The sequence below is a fragment of the Phascolarctos cinereus genome, unplaced genomic scaffold (assembly GCF_003287225.1).
Source record: "Phascolarctos cinereus isolate Bilbo 61053 unplaced genomic scaffold, phaCin_HiC Scaffold_8;HRSCAF=390, whole genome shotgun sequence".
In the NCBI taxonomy this organism is placed as follows: domain Eukaryota; kingdom Metazoa; phylum Chordata; class Mammalia; order Diprotodontia; family Phascolarctidae; genus Phascolarctos; species Phascolarctos cinereus.
The window spans coordinates 45,041,672-45,061,204 of record NW_027556291.1 but is presented as its reverse complement, the minus strand read 5'-3'; positions in this window follow the sequence as shown (position 1 = coordinate 45,061,204).

Here is a 19,533-nt window from a genome sequence, read left to right as displayed (position 1 = left end):
GGAGGTGGCGGAGGAGTGTGTGAACCTCTTATTGGAATTGGCTCTAAGAGGGAGTAACATACACACTCAGCTGGGCACAAAAATATATCTTACCCTACAGGAAAGTAGGAGAGGAAGGGGATAAGAGAAGGGGAGGGGGGCTGATAGAAGGGAAGGCAGATTGAGGGAAGCAGTAGTTAGAAGCAAAGCACTTTTGTAAATGGATGGGGTGAAAGGAGAGAAAAAGTAGAATAAATAGTGGGGGGAATAGGATGGAGGGAAATAGTAAGTATGACTATAAAAAAACTGTTATAGCAAGCTTCCCTGATAAAGGCCTCATTTCTCATATATACAGAGAACTGAGTCAAATTTATAAAAATAAGAGCTATTCTCCAAATGATAAATTGATAAATGTTAAAGGATATGAACAGGCAGTTTTCAGACAAAGTAATCAAAGCTATCTATAGTCATATGAAAAAATACTCTAAATCACTATTGATTAGAGAAATACAAATTAAAAGCATAAGGGTGGGAGATAGAATAGGGTATACAAGGAACAGCAAATAGACCAGTATGGCTGGGGCAGAGTGTGTGTGGGGTCTTTGGCAAGTCATTTCCCTTCCCAAAGCCTCCATTTTCTCCCTTGTAAAATAAGGGTTCTGAACTAGATTGTGTCCAAGGTTCCTTCTTGCTTTAAATTTTATAGATAACCTTTCCATGATTTTTTTATTTTTAAGCCTTTTCTCTCTAACTTTTTGTCCATTTCATGGGCTACCTGTGTGACCTTAAACAGTGTTATCACCTGTTGGCTATCCTTCTGGTGATGAGTCTCTTTGCATTTAGCTAGGCTGGGCTTTGAATGGCTGCCAGGCAATCCATCACTATACCCAAATCCAAAGCCTGTCCCTCTTGGTAAAACTTCTTCTTGTGATCCACTAGCAAAACCTTCAAGAACCTAGAGTCACCTCCCTAGGCCAGTGAGGCATCAGAGTAAGACTTTAGGGGAGGAACCAGAGGACAACAGTGGGACAACTCAGACGCTATAAAATTTTGAAGGATGGGAAGGAAGCTTTGAGTGTATCTTATGGTAAAGCTTTGTAGCAGGGTAGACAAAGGTTGCACAGAATAAAAAGGAATAGATGAATTGAAATCTGAACCAGTAGGAGGAATGCACCTTGATAAGACCATAGCTCCATTGAATGGTCTACCATTGGAGAAGGAAGACCTCTGTGTCTTCTTGTAGGAGTTTCAGATAATAGACTTTAGGAGGGGTAGTTATGTTTATGGCCTGGGTTGGTAGGAAGAGAAGGGACTTCTTGCCCATGAAATCCTGTTAGCTTAATAATAAGCACTTAATAAATGCTGGTTGATTGACCCTAAAGGTAAATATCCTTTCATATTTTCAGTGGGGGGAATGGAAGAGGAAAGGGGCTAAGCCAAGAAGGGATGGTTTCACTTGTCTTCCCTTTCAAAGAATCACAGAATGTCTGATCAAGGAAGGATCTTAGAGATCATTTAATACAACTCCATCATTTTATAGAAGAGAAAAAAAGCCCTATCTGGAAGTGATCAGCTAGCTAGTAGCAGTCCTGGTCCAGGCTTCTTTCTACTATATCATGCTGTCTCCACTATCCCCACCCCTCCTTCAACTCAAACCCATCTCCCTCTGCCTCAAGGTTACAAAATGCCAGGGTTCCAGGGTGCTATTCTCACTTGGTCATCTTTCCCTTGTACCATTCCATCACTTTAGGTCCCTCTTGCTCCTACCTCCCCACCACCAAAGATAATAGCCCTGCCGCACACACACATACACAGGTGTGCATCCATGGCGTGAGCATCTAGCATGGTGCCCAGAATGAGGGCAGAGAATAGCTGTATATGGGCCCCCCTTTGCAGGGGGACAGAACAAGAAGGGAAGTGGTGCTTAGACCTGGACCAGTAGAATGGGTGAACATATTAAATCTATGTTCTGGATCTGCCATTACCTTACTGTGTGACCTTGGAAGAGTCTCTTCCCCTCTCTGTGCACCAACATCGTAGTTCAGGTCCTCTTTACCTCTCACCTGGCCCATTGCAATAGCCTCTTAATTGTGTCCCTACCTCAAGTATCTCCCACTTCACTCCATTCTCTACTCAGATAATTTTTCTAAGGCAAAGATCTGTTCATGTCACCCTCCTGCTCAATAAACTTCAGTGGCTCCCTATTACATTACCTCTAATATCAAATAAAGTCTTCTGTTCTATATTTAAAGCCCTTTACAACCTGATTCTTTCCTACTCTTCCAGGCTTCATATATTCTACTGCTCTCCTCAGGCTTCATATATTCTACTGCTCTCCTTGCAATTTATTATCCAGCAACACTAACCTACTTAGAGTTCCTCAAACTCCCCTATCTAAGCCTATCCCCTACCTGGAATACTCTGTCCCCCTCACTTCAATGTCTTGGGTTCCCTGGGTTCCTTCAAAGCTTAGCTCAAATCTGACCTTCTATAGGAGGCTTTTCTCAGTCTCCCCCCAGCTACTGGTGCCTTCCTTTACTAACCTGACCCCTTCCCAAGTAAGGTTATCTTCCATTTACTCTCTATGTATCTTATATGTAGCTGGGTCTTTACAGATGGGCTCCTCCATTAGAATGGGAGTTCCTTAAGCACAAGTGCTACGTTTTTGCCTTTCTTTGTAACAGCAACGCTTTGTATAGTGCCTGGCATATAATAAGCACTTGATAAATGCTCATTGACTGACTAACTGCCTACAGGGAATCCAGTTTGCAATGAAAAATAGGCTGTTGATGATGGAGGGCCGGAGCTCAAGTGACAGACTAGAGCTGGATACATAGATCTGGGAATCATATACACAAAGATGATAGTTGCACTTTTGGGAGCTGATGAGGTCGCCAAGTGAGAGGGTATGGAAAGAGGAAAAGAGGGGCCAGGAGCCCTGGTGAGTATACCCACAGTCAGGAGGTATGACAAGAGCAATGAGCCAGCAAAAGGAGACTAATTAGGTATGGGCAGACAGGTAGAAGGAGATACAAGAGAGAACAGAGTTGCAGGAATTTGGGCAAGTGATTTTCCACATGTTCCAGCCCCAAGGGTTGAAATCCCAGTGCAAGATAAGCCAAGGGCAAATAGCCTATGCATTTCCCTTTGAAATGGCAGAGCTCAAATATGTGTAAATCATGCGGGACCAAGAGCTTCAACCTCCTCCCCAAAATATGGGGTCACTTCATTTTTCTTCCACTCCTCCTCACATCACACTGTGTGATCAGGGTCCCTCAAATCGTTGTTTGATCACTTATTCTTTGGCCTAGCTCTGTGACCCCGTGCCCCCCAACCCCTCAACATATACACAGACCAGTAGCAAGAAGAGCTGGGGCACGACCTACACCTGAGTACACCTAATGTTTAGGGTCAAGATCAAGATCTGCCTCTTACTATTTCACCTCTTTGAGCCTCAGTTTCCTCATCTGTAAAATGGGAATAATTAGTTACCTCACTGAGTAACTGAGAAAGAACTTTGTAAACCATAAGGCACTAGAGAAACTCTAACCATAAATAACTAAATAAATAACTAATTACTATAAGATACCTATAAAGTTGTTCTTTTTTTCTAGGAAGCAGTATGGTATAGTGGGAAGTGTTCTAGACTGGACATCAAGAGACTTGGGCTCCAGGCCCTGCTGTGACACTGACTAGCCGTGTGACCCTGGCCAAGTCATTGAGATCTTTTGAGCCAAGGGATAGAATTTTAGAGCTGGAAGGGACCAGAGTGGTCATCTAACCATAGAATCCTAGGATCACATTGCTAGAAGGGCACTGGAGGTCATCTGGTCCATCCTGTATCTGCATCCTCAGTAAATGACCATTCAGTCTTTGCCGCCTATTTCACTTCGGGATAGTTGGGACATTTTTCCTAACCTCAAGCATGAACTGACCTCTTCTACTCATTGCTCCTCATTCTGTTCTTTGGGCCCAAGGAAAACAAGGCTAGTCCTTTCTCTACAAGATACTCTTCATGTCATAAAGGTAGCTATCATTCCTCCCCTAAATCTTCACCTCTGCAGATTAAACATCCCCCATTCCTTCAACTTACCCTCATATGGCACGATCTCAAGTCCCTTCAACCATTTTTGTCTTCTTTCCCTCGCCCTCTTCCACTTATCAAAGGCCTTCCTTATGTAACAGGACACTCACAGAGCTACCCTGCCTGCTTCCAACTGACTACAGTGTAGGCTCAATGCTTAGGTGCTTGGGGGATGATGAAGCATCCCCTTCTTGGCTACTGAACAGGAAAAGTCACTGACTCAATGGATCTTTGACCTATCCTCAGCCCCCATTTCACCATCAGTTGAACACATGAATACCCTTCAAGCCTCTCACTAGAAGAATGAGGATGGACCTGGTGCCTTATCTCCACTCCTGAAGCATGTCCATGGCCCCTATGTGGCACCTAGAACAGTGGCACTCAACTAAAGCAAGCTTGAGTCTGGGATTCTGGTTTCTTCTTCATCTCTGTGTTCTTTCCCTGAGCATAGGTGACCAAACACCAATCTGGAGATTGGGTATGCTTGCACTTGGAGGCAACCTCATGAGTTTCAATGGTCTGGAATACTGGGCACACTGGCTGGAGATGACTAGGGGCATTTTTTGCATCAGGGACGACACCACAGATAGTTAGACCCTTAGCTTGGATTATCAGAAGATGTGAAATTAGAAAGAATTGTTCGGACCAGGGGTGGGGAACCTGCAGCCTAGAAGCCATATGTGGCCTTCTAGGTCCTCAGGTGTGGCTTTTGACTGAAGGCCACACCCAAGGTCCTAGAGGGCCACATGTGACCTCGAGGCTGCAGGTTTCCCCCTCTGGTTTGGACAGTGCAAAGCCAAGATGAGATATTAAAATGTGTATTTGGTAGTACTGTAAATTGCATCATGTCTTGATTTTTAAATTAGCAACCTTCAAGGAGAGGAGAACAATACTTAGATTATGCTTGTGGGCCTTGTGTGTGGTAAGCCTTCCTCTTGTGTGTGGGAAATAAATAGCTGTTTCCTATTTGACTCATATTGTAGATTGAGTACTTTTCTGTTCCCTGATATGGTGAGACCCTATACATGAGCCAACTTTAAGTTTAAGTAAATCTCCCCTAGGGGAGAAAGGAGAAGAGAGGGGAGGGAGGTGTAAATGAGGCAAAGAGTTCAAGAAAAGAAATCCAACCCTTCATTTAGGTGGCCTTCTTTCAGGCTCCCCCACACTTGGTATCGACCACATGCATGTGTCTAGAGTTGATGGGTCCCACAGTGGGGAGAGAGAGAGACAGAGAGACAGAGAGAGAGAGAGAGAGAGAAAGAGCCTCAGTCTCCTGGGCCCAGAAGCAGCTCTAATTGTTCAATTTAAATGTTCTGACCAGAATTCGAACACAATATCTGGAGATCTGGAGATCTGACCTGCCTAGTGTAGGGGTGGGGAACCTGCCCTTTGACTATAAGGGCCACACTTGAGGACCTAGAGGGCCACATGTGGTCTCAAGGCTGCAGGTTCCTCACCCGTGGCTTAGTGTCACAATAGAGCTTACAGTGTGGTAGAGGCATAAGAAACACATACATTTAACCCATCACAAAATGCTGTGTTTTATAACTATGTGTGTGGGTACCTTAACCCTCTACTAGACTATAAACTCCTAGAGGGCAGAGAAAAGAGTTCATCTAAAGTTCGTATCTCTGCCAGTATCAAAATGGTATTCTGCACATGGTAGGTCCTTAATAAAGGTTTGTTGGTTGAATGAATGGATAGAAGTACCATGCCACGGACATTCAATGGATGTCTATTACATCTCATTGGAAAGCTTTGCTTAAACAGTGTGGCAGATATATCTAACAAGATCTACGAGTACCTCAGTCCTGAATGTAGGCTGCTGCTCCCCTAAGCACAAATGCCTATACCAAGTGGAGCTGCTTCCATTCCGCTCCTTCCATTTAGGGGTGGGTGGCATCAGAAAGTCACATCAGCTCTCTTTCCCTGTGCCTTTCTGCCTCCCATCTCCTACCTTGGCAGTTGGGTTGTTAGGCAAATTACCCCAAGGTTGCTTTTTGAAAGATCTTCTTGAAAGGAAGTTGGGACAATGAGACAAATAATGGACCTTTCATGTGGGGACAGAGTCTTTGACATAAGGGTCATACATACTTCAGAAACATACAATATCTATGACAGATACAACTACAAAGATAACCTTGCTCAACCTTAGCAATACCCCATTTGGTATGGATATTGAGTGAAGTGCTGAATGGAGAAATATATTCTCACCAAGTGTGTTAATGAGCATCATGGAAGGTTGCTTCCCCCCCTGGGCCTCAATTTCCTCATCTGTAAACTTAGGGGGTTGGACTATATGGCCTCTCAGGTCCCTCCCAGCCCTAGGTCTAGGAGGGACCAATGGTGAGGTTCTCCAAATGCTCCTGTTCATAGATGAAATCATGCTGACTGGCTCAAACTCTAGGACACCATAAAGTCATAGGTATAGAACTGAAAGAGACCTGAGACCTCCCTCATTTAAATCAGGGGAAACTGAGGCCCAAGGAGGCCAAAGTGACTTGCCCAAGGTCCCACAGTGGTAAACCTCAGAGGTAGTATTTGAACCTATGTCCTCTGTCTCTACTGTGGTGGAAAGTCCCTCCATTGCCTCAGTGAAATCCAAGACAATGCCAAAGGGATGGGCCTAACTGTTCACAATTGGAGAACCAAGCAAGACGGGAAGCTGATGGAAATGGGAGCTGTCCTCATCAGCATTAGAAAAATATGATTTGGCAAGTCACTTAACCCCACTGCCTAGCCTAAAAAAAAAAAAAAAAGATCTGGAAGGCTAAAACCCAGAAGAAGCTGAGGCTCCTGGAAAACCCTAAAGGCAAAGAACTCCAAAGGCTTTTGCCTCTTTCTCTGTTTGCTTGGTTTTTTGTTTGTTTTTATTTTTAGTTAGGCTTCCTACAAGAAATGTAAGAAAAGGAGGAAGCCAGGACTTGGGTATAAGTGTTCACCCTGACAAATAGCCCATGAAGTAGTTCAGTCTTTATCTCCTTTCAGCTGGACTATGGCAGTAACTTCCTAGTTGTTCTCCCTGCCTCCAGCCTCTCCCTTTTTCAGCTGCCAAAGTGGCATTCCAAAAGCCGGGCCACTGCCCTACTCAAGAAGCTCCAATGGCTCTCCATTGCCTTTAAGATAAAAAACAAACTCCCCTACCTGGGTTTAAAGCAGGGGTGGGGAACCTGCTGCCTTGAGGCCACATGTGGCCCTCTAGGTCCTCCAGTACAGCCTTTTGACCAAGTCCAAGTTTTAAGGAACAAGTCCTTTTATTAAGGGGATTAGTTCTGTGAAGTTTGGATTCAATCAAAGGGCAGCACTTGAGGACCTAGAGGGCCAGACGTGCCTTGAGGCCGCAGGTGCCCCACCCCTGGATAAAGCCTTTCTCAACAGGACCCCAGACAATTTCTCCAAGCATTATTCCCACATGTCACTCCCCTTTCCGCAGCATACAAAAAGGTATTTGTAAAGCACTTCGCCCAGTGTCTTAATACATTCTTGGCCCTCCCCTGCACGGCAAGGAAAATGAGCTGTTTGGTGTTCTTTACTCCCTGCCTCAGTGACTTTGCATAGGCGGCTCTCCTTGACCTGGAATGCCCTCTGCTCTCTCTCCTCCATTTGGCCTCCTGGAAGCCCCGATACTCTGCCAGGCTCGGCACATGGGCCACCTCCTTCAAAAGGCCTTTTGTAAGCCTCTTTGGTATGAGTGATCTTCTTGTTCCTGAAGCAACTTTGGATATAACCTAAATTTATTTATTTATTTGTCTGTCAATGTATTCTGCCTCCCTTCCACCCCAACCCCCCCAAGTCGAATTTAAACTCTTTCAAGTCTTTGCACAAAGTAGACATTTAATAAATGTGAGGGGCAGCTAGGTGGCACAGTGGATAGAGCACTGGCCCTGGATTCAGGAGGACCTGAGTTCAAATCTGGCCTCAGACACATAACACTTACTAACTGTGTGACCCTGGACAAGTCAGTTAACCCCATTGCCTAGCCAAAAAAAACTTAAAGAAAAGAAAAATAAATGTGAGTTGGTTGATCTTGGTCAGCAGGGCAAGTCTTATTACCCCCAATTTATAGAATAGGAAACTGTAATCCCAGATCTTCTGACTTAATGTTGAGGGCTTTTTAAGCCACTGCACTGTTGTTTTCTAATTTGGGGTACTCCAGAAATAGAATTTCCCAAAGTGGATTTAAGGGGACTTTAGCCTCTCTTACTTTCAGCTGAGTAAACAAATGAATACTTCTCTTATTTACCTCTTTTGTGAGTCCAGATTTTCCCAAGGGGCTAAAAAAAAAAAATACAGCCAAGACCTTGGGTGAGAAAAGGACTGAGCAAGAAATCTGGTCTGGGCTCAAGAAATGAGCGAGAGGGCCCCTTAATGGAACAGCCAGGAGCCTCTCTGGTTTCATACTAAGACAATGTTATTTTAAGTATTTCAGCTCAAGGACTGGGAGGCAGAAAGGAGGAATAACAACTTTCATCTTAGAAGCAGGCACATGAGTTACATGGGGCATCACCACAGGCCAGAGACGCATGAGAAAGGGCATTTTTTGGTTCTCAGAGCTAGCTTCCCAAAATGTGACCGGGGTGAACGGCATGTAAAGCATTTTAAAATCAACTCTTTTAAAGACAAATTCAGTTCAGAGACCCTAGAGAATGCAAGCAAATGCCATATTATAGTAGGATACTATTTTAATTAATGATTCTTGCTCACTAGATGCTAAGCTCAATTGTTTGAACACTGATGAATGAGTGTAAATGTTATTACCCTCTAAATTTTGGCAACCTGGGATATAGCCCTGATCATCCTGCCCTAGTTACAGCTTTCCAAAGAGGACTGAAAAATAAAAAATCAATGGAATCCAAGACAATTTAGCCAGAGGATAAACTCAACATTCAATTCAATTCAACAAGCACGTATGCAGCCCCTAGTATGTGCCAGGCACTGGGAAGACAGAGACAACAATGAAACAGATCCTGCCATCAAGGAGCTTTAATTCTCTTAGCCACTAAAGTGATTTTCCTAAAGCACAGGTCCAATCATGTCACTCTCCTACTCAGTAAACCCCCGTGGCTCCCTATTGCCTCTAGGAGCAAATACAAAACGCTCTGTTTGGCATTCAAAGCTATTCATAACCCAGTCCCCTCCCACTTTTCCAGTCTTCTTACATCTTACTCTCTGCCATGTTCTCTTCCATCCACCAATACTGTCCTCCTGGCTGTTCTATGAACAAGACCATCCATCTCTTGTCTCTGGGCATTCTCTCTGGCTGTCCCTCATGCCTGGCATGCTCTCTCTCCTCCACTCTGCCTACTGACCTCCCTGGCTTCCATTAAAGTCCCAACTAAAATCCCGTCTTTTAGTAGTGTCTTCCCTCTGTTAACTACTTCCTACTTATCCTATGGGGTGTATGGGATGTTCCACAAGGACTAGTGCCTCTGGTGTGAGGGCTTGAGGAGCCCTTTTCAGGACTGTTCATCCACCTTTGGTGTTCACCTGTCACCCAATTCTCACCTGTGGCTCCAAGCAGCTGTTGCATGCATGACAGCCACACTATGGTAAAAACCATCTGGGCAGGACAAACTGAACAGGTTGAGGGTAACCAACAGTCCTCAAATCCATCACTGAGTTAGAAGGATGTCTACCCCAAGCATGTGAGGACTTCCCCCAGTGGAACGGGTAGATAAGAATCATTTGTTCCAATGGCCATGAAGGCAGCTGAAGGAACTGTGGAGCACTTAGAGCTTGATCAGACATCAAAGATGCCAAAATCATCCATCTACTGCATCCCCGGCCATTGTCCTGACTTAAGTCTTTCCCCTGGACTTGGATGACTCAGGAAGAGAGAGTGAGGTTGATGACTTTGTGCACCTCTGCCTCACTTCAATCCAATTCACCTATGAGTGAAGACATCATTCTGTGATGTCATTGGTCCTCTTGAAAAACAAAGGATGAACAACAACTTACCCTGTATGTAGTTTACTTTGCATGTATTTGTTTGCATGTTGTCTCCCTGATCAGATCATAAGCTCCTTGAGGGCAGGGACTGCCTTTGACCTCTATTTGTATCTCCAGAGCTTAGCACAGTGCCTGGTACATCATAGATGCTTCATCTTTATTGACCGATTGATTATTTGGGAGGAATGACATGCACATAGATGAAAAATTAAATACAATATAAGGTAACTTTTGGGGAAAGGGCATGTGTCTAATATAAAAGGCAAGTTGTTACTCTAGTATGAACTAAGAATGAATTGAGGTAATAATCTGTAGATTCAATGGGAAGTATGCCAACAGGATGGGGCTTGGACTCAGAATGGGCATATGCCCAAATATGAATATTACAGTAAATCCCAACTGAGGCAGGATGCCCAGGGATGATATTTGAGTGACATTTGCAGAGGGGCAGAGGAAGAGGAGCACCATAGGATGAGGTGGGAAGAAAGTGGCAGGTGGCTTCATATATATAAAGTTCACCTGAGAAATTCAAAGGACCCCAGATCTAAAGTGGGAAGGAATCTTGAGGGCCACCTGCTCTAACCCACTCATTTTACAGAAGAAGAAACTGAGGTCCGGGGAGGGGAAGGGACTCAGTCAAGGTCATACAGGTAGTAAACATCATAGGTATGGTTGGAACTCGGGTCCTCTTGACTTTTGTGCCACTGCTCTTTCTACTGTGCCGTTCTGCACACAGCTACAACCCTGAGCATCTATTTCCATAGCTTTAGCCAAAGGTATGGATAATCAACTCAAAGTACTCCAGTAAATCCCATTTTTTCTCTATATGATTTTGGCTCCAGAGGCCACAATAGCATGTGAACTTGGAATCAGGAAGAGCTGGGGTCACACCCCATCTCTGATACTTCCTAGCTATGTGACTCTGGGCAAGTCACTCAACCCCTTTGGGCCTCTGTTTTCTCCTCTGTAAAATGATACCAGTAGTACCTACTTCACAGAGTTGTATGTCAGATGACACAAAGTAAGTAAAGTGCATTGTAAATCTAAGGCATCCTATAAATATCAGCTATTATTCCTGTATGTCAGTAATTCAAAGCTCTACAATTTTCATCTGCACGTGTACTCCCTCCCCTGGTGCAGATTGCAACCCCTCTATGACTTAAGATTTTCAAGAATTTTTATTGCCAAGAAATTCATCACCCTGTAGGGAATCTGGTGATGAGTTAGGAGTTTGTCGGTGAAAGGAAGAGAACTTGAGGGGAAGACGGGACTAAGTGAAAAGTTGGTTGTTTGGGTTTTTTTTAAAGACTGGTGAGAGGTGAATAGAGGAGAGGATAAGAGATTGGAGAGGGCTTTTCAGGAGTGGAATAAGAGAAAAGATGGAATTCTCCATGCTGATTTTCTTGGGAAAGTAGGGAATGAGGTCACTTGCCATAAGAGGTGTTTAAAGGGCCCTTCTCCCTGAGCCTTAATTTCTTCCTGCGTAAAATGAGTGGGTTGGATTAGATGAGCCCTAAGGTTCTTTCCTGTTCTAGGCACTGGGAGACACTTGAGGGAAGGAAACAAGCATGTATTAAGTACCTACTATGTGCTAGGCGCTGTTCTTTTCTACAAGTATGATTTCATTTGATCCTCACAACAACCCTGGAGGGAGGTGCTGTTAATATTCCCATTTTACAGTTGAGAAAGGAAGTTTGTAACAACTACTGTGAGGAACATGGGAGAGATTCAGTCAAGGAAAAATACAAGAGTTGCTGGTCAGCAGTGAGAAACCATTTGAGGATGTTAAGAAGTATTCCTGTGTCAGGGAAATGGTAGTTCCATGACTTCTTCAGTTATCCTTGAGCAGCTTAGGAGAATGAGCAGAGAAGGCAGATGGTGGGGTTGACCCAAGGCTGAGATTTCTCCGGTTGGAAGCAGCAGGAGGACACAGTGGCAAGGGATATAATCATAGGGGCCAGTGTGGAGATGAACTGGTCAACTCTAGGACCAAGCCTGTGAAGGGAAGAAAATGAGGCCAGATCAGAAGTGATACAAGTAAACAGAGCACTGGATTTGAAGAAGGGAGATCTGGGTTCAAATCTATCCTCAGACACTTATTAGCTGTGTGAACCTGGGCAAATCACTAAACCCTGTTTGCTTCAATTGCCTTATCAATAAAGATGGATGTGTTGATAGATGGCCTCTGAGGTGCCTTCCTGCTGTAAATCTATAATCTATAAATCTATAATCTTATGACTGGGGGAGTTTCTCCAGGCAGAAAATGAAGGGTCAGAGTAGATGGTTACTAGGGTCCTTTTAGGACCAAATCTCTTTGTCTCATGCTGAGTTCATACCACCCCATCTGGGTCCGAGGCAGAAAAGAGATTGTGCTTTCCCCCATTAGGGGGCGTCTGTCACCACTTAGCTCCTAGGGTAGAATGAAAGGAGTGGGGTCTGGAAATACTTCAGAAGCAGCTCCTCCCAGCATCCTGAAAAACACTTGCCACAAATGATTCACAGGCCTGTGTCGTTTTTTCCCTTTTTTCTGGAAAGAAGTAGGCACCGTGTGGCTTGAATCAAATTTAAACCAAAGAGACCTGCTCATGCCAAATTCCAGTCTGCGGGTAGCTCCTAAGCACAGGAGCATGTGAGGCTGAGCTGGCTTTCCTTGCCATGCCCAGGGAGAGAAAGCAGTGGGCATAGGAAACCTAGCCTTCCCCCCCAACACACACACACACACACACACACACACACACACACACACACCACACACACAGTTTCTGGTGAAATCTCAGCTCCATTGTCCCAGGCCCCCAAGCCTACATCTGGAGTGAAGGTGATCAGATCAGGCCAATTCCCTGATCACTCCACCACCACCACCACTACCACCACCAACACCACTACCACCACCACCACCACCACCACCACCACCACACAATTGTAACCTATAGTTTCCTTGCCTCAGGCCTCTCTCCTCTCCAAACTAACCTTCCCACTGCAGCCAGTGACTTTTGTTGCCACTACTTACAAACTTGTGCTGGTTTTCTGCCTAATAAAGTATAAACTCCTGACTTGGGCATTCAGAGTCTGGCTCCCCCACAGTCTGGCTCCAGCCTAGTTTCCAGCCTTATCTCGAAGCTACTCCCCTTTATGGACTGCTATGTTCCAGCCAAATTGGGCTGTGTTCCCTCCCCTGTTCTTGTTCTGCCCTGATCTCTAGGCCTTTGCTCACCCTGTACCCTTTTCCTGGAATGGACACCACCCTCACCTCCTTCTAGTAAAGCTTCAAGGTCCAGCCCAGGAGGTGGCTCTCCTTCCTGTACCCCCTCCCTTCCCCTCCAGCTGAAAATTCTCTTTCTCCCTCCTCAAATAGCTCAGAGCACTTGGCTTGGTCCTCTCCTTTGCCCTTATGTAGCTACTCCCTTACATCAGTTATTTCTAAGTTTGTCCTTCACCCTATCAAACTGTAGGCCCCTTAAGAGCAGGGCCTGCCTTGTATTTCTTCATGTATCTGCAAGGCCAAGAACAGGGGCCTACACATAAGCACGTGATAAATGTTGAATTGAGGGATACGGTTTAGCACAGCTTAGGCACAAGCTCCAATAGCCAGTTTCCTTATTGCCCCTGCCCCCAGCTGTCTGCAATTGCTCTCTCCTAAGATGATCCTGTATTGACTTGGTATGAATTGATCTGTGTACATGTTACATTCCTCCTCCCCACTGGCCTGGGGGAATTTGTGAACTTCTTAAGGGCAGACACTGTTTGGATTCTGGGCTTTGTATCTCTAGCACCCAGCACTTAATAGACACTTAATAAGGAGAGCATAACTCTCTCCACTGTATTCAGGTGGCCCCATCCATCTTCTTACCATTTGCTCTGATGCTGCTCACATAGCCTCCTCTTCCTCTCCTCCCCCCAGCAGACATTCCAGCTCTGTAACCTCATCAGATCAATACCATCATTGCTTCTGGAAAGGGCATGTCAATCAAGGCCACTATGGCTTCATTTATCATCTCAGTGACTTTCCAGACTAAAATTTACTCCCACACACTCTGTATTTATCCAGTATGTACCTAGTTATTTACGTGTTGTTGCCCCCATTAAAATATAAACTCCTTGAGGACAGGAAGTGGTGGCCTTTGTTTGCATCCCCAGGGTTTAAACAGGTGCCTAGCTCATATTGCATGTCCCCATTGTTTGGCACAGGGCTTGGCACTCAGTAAGCACACTCTCACTTGTTGGCTGATTGACTAGAATAGATGCTTCTTGAGGGCAGGAACTGTCCCACTTTTTGCCAGTTTTTGGCACAGTGCTTGATACATAGTAGACATTTAGTAAATGCTTTTTTTTTTCATTCATTCAATAAAAGTTTGTGGAATGGAGTGGAAAAGAATTTGAGGGCTGATTTATCTGTGGAGATGAACCCAAGACTGGAAATGTCTACAAGTCGTCACTGAATCTCACGGCTCCTTTGATAAGCCAGAGAAGTTGTATCTTGGGTATCACAGCTAATCAGTACAAAAGGGGCCTCATTTGGGAAACACACAGTCAGAAAAGAAGGGAATGTGGCAAGCAAATGCTGCATTTTATATCTGTTCTTCTCATAAACAGTAAGATAAAATTCTGAGATTCTGAGCAAATCAAGCTGATCTACTCCTCCACATGAGGTCTGTCTTAGAGGAGGGGATGAGTAAGAAGGGCACTTTTTAGTGGGTTATACTGTTCCAGGACAAGATCCAACCTGAGACAACATCTAGTCATCAGAACATAGATTTAGAGCTGAGAAGGGCCCTTAGAGGTCAATGAGCCCAACCCTATCATTTTATAGATAAAAATAAACCTGAGACTCAGAAATGAGAAATGACTTCCCCAGGATCATACAGGTAGAAGTGGCAGGGCTGGGATTCAAAACCAGATCCTCTCCCTCTGAATTGAGCATTCTTGCCACTGTACCAAGCTGTATCCCATCTCCCTCATCTCACCAAGAAGTAAGCTGAGGCCAACAAAGGTTGAGTGACTTGTCCCATGACACACAGGTGTCCAGTGGCAGAACCACATTTGAACCCAAGTCATCTGGCTCCAAATTCACTCATTTCCACTGTTCCTAGGCAAGGAACTCTGGTCTGGGTTAGCAGTGACTTCTGAGGTCAGTCTTTACCAGCTCCAACATTGTAGGAGTCTAGGGGGTGTTTAGAGAAACCTGGGTCAGGAAGACTAGGGATTAGGGAGGCTACAGTGGGCGGCAAGAGGGGACTCCATCGTGGTGAAAGGCACGAGAGCAGGGAGAAGAAACTGAAATGATAAGCTAAGCCCAAGAGAAAGAGCTGAAGGAGGGGAGCCTTTCTATCCTCCTGGTGCCCACAGAGTCCAGGGAAAGGAGAGAAAACTGCCAGAACTGTTCAGACAGCTTCATAGGGGGTCACTTTGAACCTGAAGCCAAGGGTTATAGCTACAAGAAGAGACAGCATCCCCTAGTGGGATTGGTGGGATGGAAGGAAGGAGGGTGGGAGCCGGCTGGCCGGCCAGCCAGACTGGGGCTGAAACAGGGTCCCAACTGTAAAAGCCTGAGCTCAGAGCCAAAACAGATTAAGCAGAAGGAATGACTCCTCTCTCCACAGCCTCATGCAATCTGGTCCCCACCCTGACCCTGCACAGTCGCTGCTGCTGTTTGGGGGACTTAAAGGAGGCTTTTACAAAGCAGTCAGAGCAGCCAGGTCTGGTAGGAGGAATGGGTCTTTACTAGGCATGCTTTTTCACTTCCACAAAAGCCTGTGATGACACCCTAGGGTGGCCTGGGGCAAGCCAGGATGCCACCAAGGTCAGGGACAATCAAGGATACAACCAGGGAGGTCATTCACAGGGACATAGTTGTAGAGTCGGAAGGAACCTCAGAGGTCATTTGATCCACTCCTGTCTGAGCCTCAGTTTCTATATCTGTAAAATGAGGGGGTTGGACTAGATGGCCTCTGAGGTACCTTTCAGCTCTAGATCTATGATCCCAATGTGTGACCTTGGGCAAGTCACTGCCTTCCCTGAGCCTCAGTTTCCACATCTGCAAAATGAAGATGTGGGGTTAGAAGGCCTCTGAAATCCCTTCCAGTTCTGAAATCCCACATAAACAATTTTTAAAATATCTATAGGGTAAAATGAGGTTCCATTTCTCTATGATACCTGAGTGGACTTCATATCCTTCCATATTATTGTATCTCCTGGCACCCAAGGAAACAAAATCATTTTTTTAACACCATTCCTCAAGTCTCCTTTTCAGAACTCTGAGGATTTCCCACTACTATTAACCTTCAGCTCACATGACATTAACCTTTGATCATTTGATCACTGCCAAGCCACAGAAATAGCCTAGAACTGGAAGACAACCTCAGAAGGTACCCAAACGAACCCATCCTTAAGCAAGAATCCCCCATTGCCAAATCACAAGTATGAGCTGAGGGCAGTGTGGCTAAGCAACAGCATGTCTTCCCCCCCCCCAAAAAAAATGATCTGGGGGTCGCAGTGGACTGCAAGCTTAATAAGTACCAGCTGCCAAAAAGAAAAGAGGTTAGTGCAGTCTTAAGTTGTTGAGGACCAGTGAGCTAGTAGCTCACTCTTAGTAGCTAATAGCCTTGCTGTTCTCTGCCCTGTCTGCAGTGTTATCTTTGCTTCTGGACATCACATTTTAGGAAGGATGTGGCTAAGCTGCTGGGGACACAGAGGAGGATAGCCAGAGTGGTGAAAGGTCTCAAGCTTATGCTCCATTCGAATTGCTTGGAAGAACTGGGAAGCTTTATCCTAGAGAATGAAAGGCTTATGGGAGACATACTAGCTGTCTTCAAGTTAGCTGAAGGGCCAGCATTTAAAAGATGGATTTGATTTCTTCTGCTTGGCCCCAAGAGGGCAGAACAAGGAGAGATGGGGAGAAGCTGCAAAGACATAGATTTAGGCTTAAAGTCAGGGGAAAAAATCATCCTAACAAGGACAGCTGTGCCAAAGAGAAAGGGAATAAGCATCTACTATGTGCCAGGCACTGTGCTAAGCCTTTACAAATATTAATTATCTCATTTGATCCTCACACAACCCTTCAAGGTAAGTGCTGATATTATAATATTATAATTGAGGAAACTGAGGCAGACAGAGGTTAAGTGACTTGCCCAGGGTCATAGAACTAGTCATTGTCTGAGACCAGATTTGAACTCTGATCTTCCTGACTCCAGGCCCAACACATAGCCACCTGTGCTACTTCTGGCAACTGTTATTATTGTTGAACAAGAGTTGTGTCCGATTCTTTGTGACACCATTTGGGGTTTTCATGACAAAGATACTGGACTGGTTTGCCACTTCCTTCTCCAGTTCATTTTACAGAGGAGGAAACTGAGCAATAGCTGAATGGCCACTTGCTCTGGGTTAGACTGGCTGGTCTCCGATGTTCCTCCAATGCAGAGATTACGTGATTTCATGATTCCATGATCCTTGACGAGTGGTCATAGAGCATGACTGGAAAGAACTCCAGGGGCAGCTAGGTGGAACAGTGGATAGAGCTCCAGTCTTGGAGTCAGGAGGACCTGAGTTCAAATGTGACCTCAGACACTGGACACTTACTAGCTGTGTGACCCTGGGCAAATCACTTAATCCCGATTGCTCACTAAAAAAAAAAAAAAGAGAAGGGGCAGCTAGATGGTGCAGTGGATAGAGCATGACCCTGGAGTCAGGAGGACCTGAGTTCAAATCCAGCCTCAGACACATGATACTTATTAGCTGTGTGACCCCAGGCAAGTCACTTAACCCCAATTGCCTCACAAAAAAACAAAAACAAAAACAAAAAAATCTGATACATTGTACTTAACTGGGGTGGGTTTTTTCTCCTATTTCCCCCCTTTTTTAGTCTTTTCTATAAGGAATGGCTCTCCAGAAGGTGATGGGGGTGGGAGAGAAGGATACTTTGGGAAAAGAAAACCCAAAGGAGATAAATAAAAATTCATTAAAAAAAAAAAACAAGAATAAAAACCAAGAGCCAACTCCCCACCTCCTGCTTAGGACAGCCCAATTCAACCACCCAAAAGGCCTCCTTTGAAGCTTGAGAGATTCGAGGAAAGAAAGAAAAACTCTTTAGAAGTTACTTGGGAAGGTTTCAGATATGTTAATCACAGCTTTCAGTGGGTGGGGTCCCCCCAAAAGGTCACATGGCTTCAAATCACCCACAAGGAACTGAGCAGCCTTGAACAAATCTCTCCCTGCCAAGTGGGAACTGGGAAACCTAGTTTTCTAAACAAAAAGCTAATGTCCTCCACCCTAACCTCCATGTGTACACACACACACACACACAACACACACAACACACACACCCCCTCCCTACTACCACTCTTAGAAGGGGAGGGGGAGGGGAGAGGGAAAAGTGTAGCATTTAAAATGAATCAACAAGCACTCATTAAGCACCCCCCATGTGCCTAGCACTGGGCATACAAAGACAAAAGTGAAACAGTCTCTACCCTCAGGAAGCTTTCATTCTACTGGAGGGAAGAAAAAAATGTATGCAGATAGGAAGAAAGCCTGAAATTGTATCAGTAACACTAACTCCCAGGAGACGAAGCTCCCTCCACTATGGAAGTCAGAAGCTTCTCTGTAACTTTGAGTCATAGGAGCCTAGAGCACTGAGAGGTTAAGTGAGTGGCCCAGAGTGGCCTATTCATGAGAGGTAGAATTGGAACCCAGGTCTTCCTTAGTCTGAGGTTAGCCACAACACCATACTGCTTTTCAGTATTTGTCGTTCAGTTGTATCTGACTCTTTGTGACCCCATTTGGGGTTTTCTTGGCAAAGATAATGGAGTGGTTTGCTATTTCCTTCTGCAGCTCATTTTACAGATGAGGAAACTGAGGCAAACAGGATGAAGTGACTTGACCATACATACACATTTAATTCAAAGTAATTTGGCAAGTGGGGGGGGCAGAATACTAACAATGAGAGATGGAGAAAGGTGGTTGAAGCACTGGATCTGAGAGATGAAGGGAGCTAGTGATTCCATGAGGCATAGGTGAGAAGAGCCCATGCCCCAGCTATGGGGGCAGCTTGTGCAAAGCTGGAACTTGTGCTTCCAGAATATCGATCTGGCAGCTGTACAGAAGCTGGACTGGAGACAAGAGAGAGGTAGCCGATGGATCGTGCAAATGAATGTTGAAATCAACAAGGTGCAGGGGATCTGACTTCCATCTTTACATCAACCACAAACCAATATGACCACTTCCTGGCCCTGAACCACACCCAGGGCTCAAAGAAGCAAAGGGGAGGGGGAGGGTAATGGAAAGAGCTCTGGTTTGGGAATCAAGGAACCTAAGTGGAATCTTACTTCAAATACTAATCTGAGTGATCTTGTGCAAATCATCATCATTGTGAGCCTCAGTTTCCTTACCTGTAAATGGGGATAATACTAACTGCAACCTCCCAGGATTGTTGTGAGGAGAAATCCCTTGTGAACCTTGAATTGTTACAGTACTGGGAGCTGTCATCACCATGATGCCTGTGCAATGCTGATAGGCTCGGATCATGGTGT